The sequence below is a fragment of the Hyaena hyaena genome, unplaced genomic scaffold (genome assembly GCF_003009895.1).
Source record: "Hyaena hyaena isolate Hyena2069 unplaced genomic scaffold, ASM300989v1 scaffold_48, whole genome shotgun sequence".
Lineage (NCBI taxonomy): Eukaryota > Metazoa > Chordata > Mammalia > Carnivora > Hyaenidae > Hyaena > Hyaena hyaena.
Genome location: NW_024080680.1, coordinates 101,275 through 110,423, shown reverse-complemented (window position 1 = coordinate 110,423; position 9,149 = coordinate 101,275). Strand labels below are relative to the sequence as shown.

General features: G+C 37.0%; 1 pseudogene; it reads left to right on the top strand.

Moving 5' to 3' along the window:
* Positions 1 to 648: 648 nt before the first annotated feature.
* Positions 649 to 1,964, top strand: LOC120230811 (annotated as a pseudogene).
* Positions 1,965 to 9,149: the final 7,185 nt, after the last annotated feature.

The following is a 9,149-nucleotide window of genomic DNA, read 5'->3' as shown; positions in this document are numbered from 1 at the left end:
ACATTAATTAAGACTATACTACAGGTATAAGGAATAACAAATAAATCGGTAGAACCAAATACCAAGTCTAAATATAAATATAGGTACAGTCATAAATTATATATAGAATCAGCTTATTTTCAGCCATGATGCTAAACTAAATCCATTCAAAGAAGTCTCTTTAAACAGATAGTGCTGGATCAATTCTATATGAAACTCCACACACCAAAGTTAAACTAATTCAAGATGTATCAAAGGCTTAAATATAAAATCTACCACCACAAATCTTCTGGAGGAAAACATAGGAAACTGTCTTTGTCACCTTGAGTAGGCAAAGCTTTATTGAACAAAAGAAACAAACAAACACAAAACCACCATTCATTATAAAAATTTGTAATTTGCACTTTATCAATATTAAAAAGAAAACTTCTATCTAAAGAAATCATTAAGAAAATGAATAAACAAGCCACAGACTACAACAAAATAGAATGCATAAATCTGACAAAGGGCTTTTATCTAGAATATATAAAGAACTTCACAAATTAATCTCATAAAGACAAATAATCCAATAAAAAAGGGTAAAAGCTTTGAAAAGATACTTTGCAAAAGAAAATATAAGAATGACAGTGTTGTTTAAGCTCTCAGCCTTGCTGCTGTTGTATTGCCAAGATGTTGCTTTCTAACAAGCTGACTGTGGATAGGATGGACATGAAGGGGAAGTGGGGCATCAAGAGAACAGACTTCAACATACCTGTGAAGAACAACCAGATAACAAACAACCAGAGAATCAAGGGTGCTACCTCAAGCATCAAATTCTGCTTGCATGATGGAGCCAAGCCACTTGTTCTTATGAGCCATCTGAGCTGGTCTGATGGTATGTCAATGCCTGACAAATACTCTTTGGAGCCAATTGCTATAGAATTCAAATCTCTGCTGAGCCTAGATTTTGTTCTTGAACTGCTGTGTGGGTCTGGAAGTGGAGAAAGCTTGTGCTGATCCTGCTTCTGGGTCTGTCATCTTGCTGCAGAACCTTCACTTTCATGTGAAAGAAGAAGGGAAGGTGAAAGATTTTTCTAGGAGTAGGGTTAAAGCTGAGTCAGCTAAAACAGAAGCCTTCTGAGCTTCACTTTCCAAGCTAGGTGATGTCTATGTCAATGATGTTTTTGGCACTGCTCTCCAAGCCCACAGTTGAATGGTGGGACTCAGTCTGCCACAGAATGCTGGAAGTTTCTTGATGAAGAAGGAACTGAACTACTTTGCCAAGGCCTTGAAGAGCCCAGCAACCCTTCCTGGCCATCCTGGGTGGACCTAAAGTTACAGACAAGATCCAACTATCAATAATATGCTGGACAAAGTCAGTGAGATGATTATTGGTGGTGGGATGGCTTTTACCTTCCTTAAGGTGCTTAACAACATGGACATAGGCACTTTTCTGCTTTGATGACAAATGAGGGAGCCAAGATCGTCAAAGATCCGATGTCCAAAGCTGGGAAGAACTGTGTGAAGATTACCTTGCCTGTTGACTTTGTCACTGCTGACAAGTTTAATGAGAATGCTAAGTCTAGCCAAGCACAGTGGCCTCTGGCATACTTGCTGGCTGAATGGACTTGGAAGGTCCTGAGAGCAGCAAGAAGTACCTGAGGCAGTTACTGGAGCTAAGCAGATTGCGTGCCATGGACCTCTGGGTGTATTTGAATGGGAAGCTTTTGCTCAAGGAATCAAAGCCCTCATGGACAAGGGGGTGAAAGACACTTCCAGGGGCTGCATCACCATTGTAGAGACACTGCCACTTGCTGTGCCAAATGGACACAGATGATAAAGTCAGCCATGTGAACACTGGACATGATATCAGTTTAGAGCTCCTGGAAGGTTAAGTCCTTCTGGTGTGGATGTTCTCAGCAGTGGTTAGTACTTTTCTGGCTATTGGTTCCTGTGCGCAGCCCTTAAGTCAATTTAGCAGTTACTGTGTCTCCATTTGGCAGTAGCTAAAGTCTTCCCCCATGTCAGGATTCACCTAGTGACCAAGAGATACAGTGCCGAGAACCCTTAAACGATTGCACAGTGTCTCAGCTCCTCTTTTACCATGGCCTTGTCTTGCCTACGTTCTTCAGGATCCCATTTGAATCTCCTAGTGACTAAAGCATTGTGCATTCTAGAGTGCGTATATTTATATTTTTCCCATTAAAAGAAAATGAGCTGTGTTAGCTTCTCTTTTTGAAGAAGCTTATTGTGATTAGTTGTGTCATTGTTTCATTCCTCAGTATGGAAATACGATGAAATCCTAGGTATAGGTGGGGGAGGGGAGGAGAGAAAGTTGTTAATGGATTAAATAAATAATAAAAGTTTTCTAAAAGTTACCATTAAGCACAGATATGTTAAAAAAAAAGCTATATACCAATCATCAGGGAAATACTAATGAAAACCACAATGATATATCAACTCTAATTCAATTAAAAAAATAAGAAAACCACAATTACATATCATTTTACACCTGCTAGAATGAAAAACAGTTAATAGCAACAAGGATAATTGTTGGTAAGGATGTGGAACAACTAACATCCATAAATGCCGATGGGAATGTAAAATGGTACAAATACCCTAAAAAAGTGTTTTGCAGTTTCTTATAAAGTTAAATATACATTTTATCCCACAGACCAGGAATTCCATTTTAGGTATTTACACAAGATAAATAAAAACCAATGTCCACAAAAAGATTTATAAAACTGGTTTTTACAGCCTCATCAACTAGCCCCTAATTTGAAACAACTCCAACGCTCATCAACTGGAGAGTGAAATAAACGCCTTGTGGCATACTCATATAGTGGCATATTTCTTGACAATAAAAAGGAAATGAATAGTACTGATCCATGCCATGTCATAATGAATTGTATACATGCAGTGTTAAACACACAACTTTGAACAAAAAAATCCATACATAAATGATTATATTCTGTAGGATTTCATTTATTTTAAATCTAAGAAGAGGACTACAGTGATAGAAATTAGGACAGTAATACTATAGAGCGGAGCATGGAATTGAATTGAAAAGGCAAGAGAGTGATTTGGGAGTGATAGAAATGTATTTAGGGTATTTCGCCTTGGATGGTAGTTAAATGGGTGATAAATTTATCAAAACCCATCAAACTGAACATTCGATATCTATATTTTATTGTATGTATATTACACTTAAGTAAAAAAGAAACCTAATGAGATGTCATTACATATAAAATGGCTAAAATTTAAAAAAATTAAATAAGCATGGTAATCTTAAATACTGAGGGGATTATGGACCCATGGGAACATCCAAGCAGTATATACAGTAAGGTAAATTGGCACAACCAGTCTGGAAACCTAAAGGTGAAGATCCACAAAGCTTTTACCCAGAAATTCCACACCCGGGTATATTAACAAAAGAAGAGTGGAAAAGTCTGGTCAAGGCAGCTTATAACTATTATTTTAATATTAAAATTTGTGTGGTATATACCTATACAGCAGTGAAAACTATTACTATATTTAACAATAGGGGGAAAAATCTCATAACCATAATACTTTGTAAATTAAACTCAAAAGAAATACATACATGTGAGTCCATTTATATAAGTGTCAAAAATAATTATGAATTTCTTTGCATTTTTCTGTTTGCATGTTTTATTTCAGTTTCAGACAGTGCATCATAAAAGGCAGAAGGGAGAGGCTAGGCTGTGAGGTGGATTTAGAGGAAAGAGGAGGAGGAGGCATCAACAGAAGCAATGATTTTATATTTAGTCTCCATTTCCATTATCAGAAAAAAACATAAGTTTTCTCTTTCATACCTTTGTTCAATTTTTTTCTTCATTGACTTTTACTCTATTCATACCAGAATAAAGTCAAAAATCTTAAGGCCATTAAAATATTTTTTGTTCTTCTCTTCCGTTTGCACTCTGAAATACACTTTTACAGTTCACCAGTGTCATATTACCTTATTATCTTGCTGAATATTTTATGCATAGGCACTTCTTTCTATATTTGCTTTCACAACTTTTTAGGTTTTCCATTGACTCCTAAATGCTAGCTTTCTGGTGAGGCTAATACTTTTTGCCAAGTCTCTTAAACCCTTTCAGCTTTCATAAAAGTATGCTGACCTTTAATGATTGCACTACTAAGTAGCATGATTAACATATATATATACATATGGGACATAAACAGATTGTAAAAGAAATAATTTAAGTAGATTATTAATCTGTTTTATTTATGTATATTATTTACTCATAAAAACACTATAACCTCAAATTTTTGTTCAAATCCAATTTTATTCTCCTGTGTCATCAAGTAATTCCAGTGTGAATAATTGCTTTGTAATAAACAAACTACCTGATTAAGAGGATGGAATAATAAGGTATATACATGGTTCCATGAATTTTCCTTTTTAACTCCAGTATATCAACAATGCCAATAATATAGCCTTCTGAAAAATCAAAGCTTTTCCTTTTATAGATAGTTTCACATATACATTCTGTTTGGGGAAAATAATTTCAGTCTTAAATATGTCCCTTTACAGACAAATGCAAATATAATCAGCAAACAAATGTAAAATTTGTTTACAGAAAATATGGCAGCTATAATTTAATTAGTACCTTCCATATTATAGTACTAAATAGACAGTTTTCAGTATTATTTTAAATTGAGTGTAATATTCCAGTACAAATCTTTAGAGTATATTATCGCTATATTCTATTCCCTTTTGCAGATGAGGAGACAGTAGCAGGGAGGTAAAATGACTTGAACAAAACACACGTGGCTGTTAAGATTCCCACTGTTACTGTTCATGGCTTTTCATAGATGACAATGACTTATTCCAAGGTTTGGCCACCTCAGGACCCATAGTTCATCTTTAGAAACTAAAGCCATGAGTGGTTCAGTGTAGTGGCTGGAAAGTTCTGATCTGATAAGTGGTAGAGATATTTGTTAATAAGCCTAAAATATGAAATAAATATTAACAGATCAAGCCCTCTGGCTTATGACAAAGGTAATATCAGTGGAGATATAGTTTTGCTATAGTTTATGATATAGTTTAGCTTCAGTCCTACGTGAAACTGTTGATCTCCCATTTTGCTAAATCATTCCTAGCCCCATACATAGTGGTCAAGTACATGAAAAGCATGTCTTCCACGTCCACTCACTTTCTTTTTGAAATGCTCCTCCCATCACAAACCACCACCCTCTCAGTGTGTCTGGTCACTCTGCATTCCATTCAGACGTATGGATTCTTCTTACTCCTCCAGATTCTTCCTCCTCCTTCCTCAGATATCAACATTTTCCTGTCAAGTAACACTTATCTTTAAAATTCTGATATCTAATAAACATCAGAGTTTATTATTTTTTTATCATTAAAAAAATACTTTGTATCTGTGCCTATTCTACAAGTGATATCTCTAAGTGACTTAAACAAAAAGTGAATTATTAGCTAACTGAAGTTACAGCAATTCTTTCTTTAGAGAGCATTTCACTCTTGGACTCAAATGATGCCTTTTGGGATTCATCTTTCCAGTCTCCTAGCTCTAGTGCTGACTTCACTGTCAGACAGAGTCTGTCTTTCTGGAGCAAGTATGCTTATCTTTCCTGGCTTACCTGGGGGCACCTGGACATTCTCAGTGGAAACAGGATACCTCTTTTCTAAGAGCTATAGAGAAAAAGACCTGGGGTCCTTGTTTGTTTGTTTGTTAGGCATGTGCTGACTGCTGGAACAGATCACCACCTCATGGTGACATGGTCTTCACCTTGGATGAGTGTTTGATCGGGAAAAAGCATACACTGAACACACTCGTGTATTTTCAAACGAGCTTTAAGGCAGTCATATTAAAACGTATGTAACTGTAGAGTTAGAAGAAGCATTTCTATTTGCATTTCAGGTTTTCAGGTACCTAGAATTGGCATTCCAGAAGGGGCATTGACAGATATGAGGGCTCTTTGGGGAGTGTATGGACTCTGCGGCAGGGGAGGAGGTGTAACTGCCCCCTGTAAGTGGAACAGCCTGCTGTCCTTAGTGCGTTCTTAACTCAGAGTTCTTTCTTTCTTTTTTTTTTTTTTTAACGTTTTATTTATTTCTGGGAGAGAGAGAGAGACAGCGTGAGCAGGGGAGGGTCAGAGAGAGGGAGACACAGAAACTGAAGCAGACTCCAGGCTCTGAGCTAGCTGTCAGCACGGAGCCGGACACGGGGCTCGAACTCACAAACTGTGAGATCATGACCTGAGCCGAAGCTGGACATTTAACTGACTGAGCCACCCAGGCCCCCCTTAACTCAGAGTTCTGATTTTCTCACCCGCATTGCAATCCTCTTTTCCTTGTCAACAGCTTTCCTGTGCTGATTTTAAAGTATTCTAAGGGTTGTTGATTGTTTTACCATATGGTCTCTTTACAAGCAAAAACGTGTTCTTCCTTTGAGGAGGATATACTCTGTCCTGGCTTGGGGTGAATTCTTCTTGTACATGTTCACATTCATATCTTCACTCAAGAATTTGTCGAATACCTCAAAAATCTAAGGCTTGTGTGGCCACAGTGAAATATTATGGTGCACAATGAAACATGACTTGTTTATTTAAATGGCACGAGCAAAATGTATCCAGCACTGCCAGACCATTAGAGATATTTCTCAGTGGTATACCCTAATGCCTAATATGTTGTCAGCATGTAACTGCTGGAAATTTGATCAGGGATTCTCTGTGCAGTCTAGAGTTGAGGATAAAGGATCAAGGCAAGAATTTCACATCCAAAATATCCTCTTTCCATCCATCAGATAAGATTGGAGTAATCAGTTTGTGTATAGAAAACCAAAGCATTAGCCGTAGAATTTAATTCAGAATCAGGGAAAATACAATATGCTCTAATGTTAAGTAAATGCCTTCTTTACTAGAAGTGGTTCATCCAGAGCTCAAGCTGCTTAAGAAAAACAGATGAAATGCAGTAATTCCAAGTACAGACCAATCAAGGCCAAGTGCCTAGGTAATCTTTCAAAGGACATGTGAGTAAGCCAAGTCCTCAGTAGGCACATGGTGCTGTGAATGCCTATTAAGGGTTGAACATGTCTAATTTATATATGACTGTAGGGTCATCATGATTTAGTGGAAAGGAAATAAACCATGGTTTGTAGAAACCAATGAAAGGGAAACCATTACGGAAGGCTTTACGGTGTACAAGATTTTAAGGAACCTTTTAAAAAAGAAAGTTCATGTCATAGCTCCCAAATGACAGTATCCCAGAGAGAACAAATGAAAAGATTCCAGCTCATTAACTCCTTTTTTAAGGGCCGAATAGAAACAGAATTTAAAGGAGTAAAAGCCGGAGAGGACGCTCCAGGCATCCAGGTGAACTCTCAATTGTTCTGGAGCAGCTGGCCTGGTAAGCAGTTCATTACCTCATTTTCAAATGGTTGGTTTGAGGTGTGATATGATCTTCTTATAGCATTAGAATTTCAGTCTGTATTCATAAAATATTAGCTTCCTTCCCTATGATTTAGAAAAGAGGCAAAAAATTTGGAATTTTTGGAGTTGCCCTTTAAAATTGCAAGATCTCCTTCCAACATGTATGCAATTCTAGAACAGGGCTTGACAACCTTTTTCTGTAAAAGACTGCACAATAAATATTTTCAAGCCCTGAGGGTGGAAGGCCCCTGTAGCAGCTGTTAAACTCTGTCGTTGTAGTGCAGAAGCCATCATAGGCAATATGTAAATCAGTGTTTGTGGCTATGTTCTAATAAAACTTTATTTGCAATAACAGGCAGCTGACTGGTTTGACTCACAGGCCACCATTTGTCAACCCTGCTATAGAAAATCATTTAGCCCAGAGTCATGCCATTGTGCTAACTCTATGACTAGTAGAAGTTGGTGGTTATAGGTATATGAACACTCAATTTTCAAATGACTGGTTAGTGGCTTCAAGTATCCTGAGCTGCATGGCTTGAAATAATTCTGATATCACTAGTAACTGACATAAGTAGTTTCTGAAGTAGAAGTTGCAGATGGTTTTCAGAGGTTTACTGTTCTGATTGTTAACAACCCTTTTGTGTACATTGAATCCTAATTATGTATAGGTGTATATACACACATATATACATTAACATGCACATACTTTCTGAAAATTATTTTTGAGCATGTATTTTAGAAGTAAGCCAACTGTTTTATTTAAAACGCATGATACTGATAATATCACGGATCCGTTTTGGACATTATTACTAAACCATATTCTCTTGTACTCTTGTTCTTACAAAAAGGCCTTTGTTTTTTGAAGCTACATTGTGAAGTTATTTTTCTTTAAGGCTTGCATTTTCTTCTACTCTCTGAAACTAAGATATCAAGTTAGTTCTCAGGAAAATAGCATATAGCTAAGGCTCTTATGATCATGAACTGGGAAATGAGATAAATCCATATTGTATTTTAGCTCTGCCTCCTACGAGCTTTTGGGATTCTGTGCAAGTGACATAAGCTTTTTGAGTTTCTATTTCTTCATCTGTATGTAAAATGAAGTAGGAAATGTGTCTGAAGCATTTGGCATAATTTGGGGCATAAAAGGAATGCTCAGTAATTTACAACTGCAGGCACACCTCATTGTATTGTGCTTCACTTTTTTGCACTTTGCAGATACTGCATTTCTTACAAATTGAAAGTTTGTGGCAACCCTGCATCAAGCAAGTCCTTTGCCACCGTTTTTCCAATAGCATTTGCTCAGTCTATGCCTGTGTGTCATATTTTCATAATGATTTCAATATTTCAAGTTTTTAATCATGTTTACTGTATTTGTCATCTGTAACCAGTGATCTGTGGTGTCACTATTGTGATTGTGTAGGAGCACCATGAGCCACATCTCTGTGAAATGGCAGACTTAACTGATAAATGTTGTATGTGGTTTGATTGCTCCACCAGCCAGCCCTTACTCCATCTCTCTCTCTCTCCCCAGGTGTCCCTATTCCCTGAAACACAACAGTATTGAAATTAGATCAGTTAAATATCCTACCGCGGCCTCTCACTGTTCAGGTAAAAGAAGGAATCACACATCTCCCACTTTAAATCAAAAGCTAGAAATGACTAAGCTTAGTGAGGAAGGGATGTCGAAAGCTGAGATAGGCCAAAAGCTAGCCAAGTTGTGAATGCAAAGAAAAAGTTCTTTTTTTTTTTTTTTTTTTTTTTTTTTTTTTTTT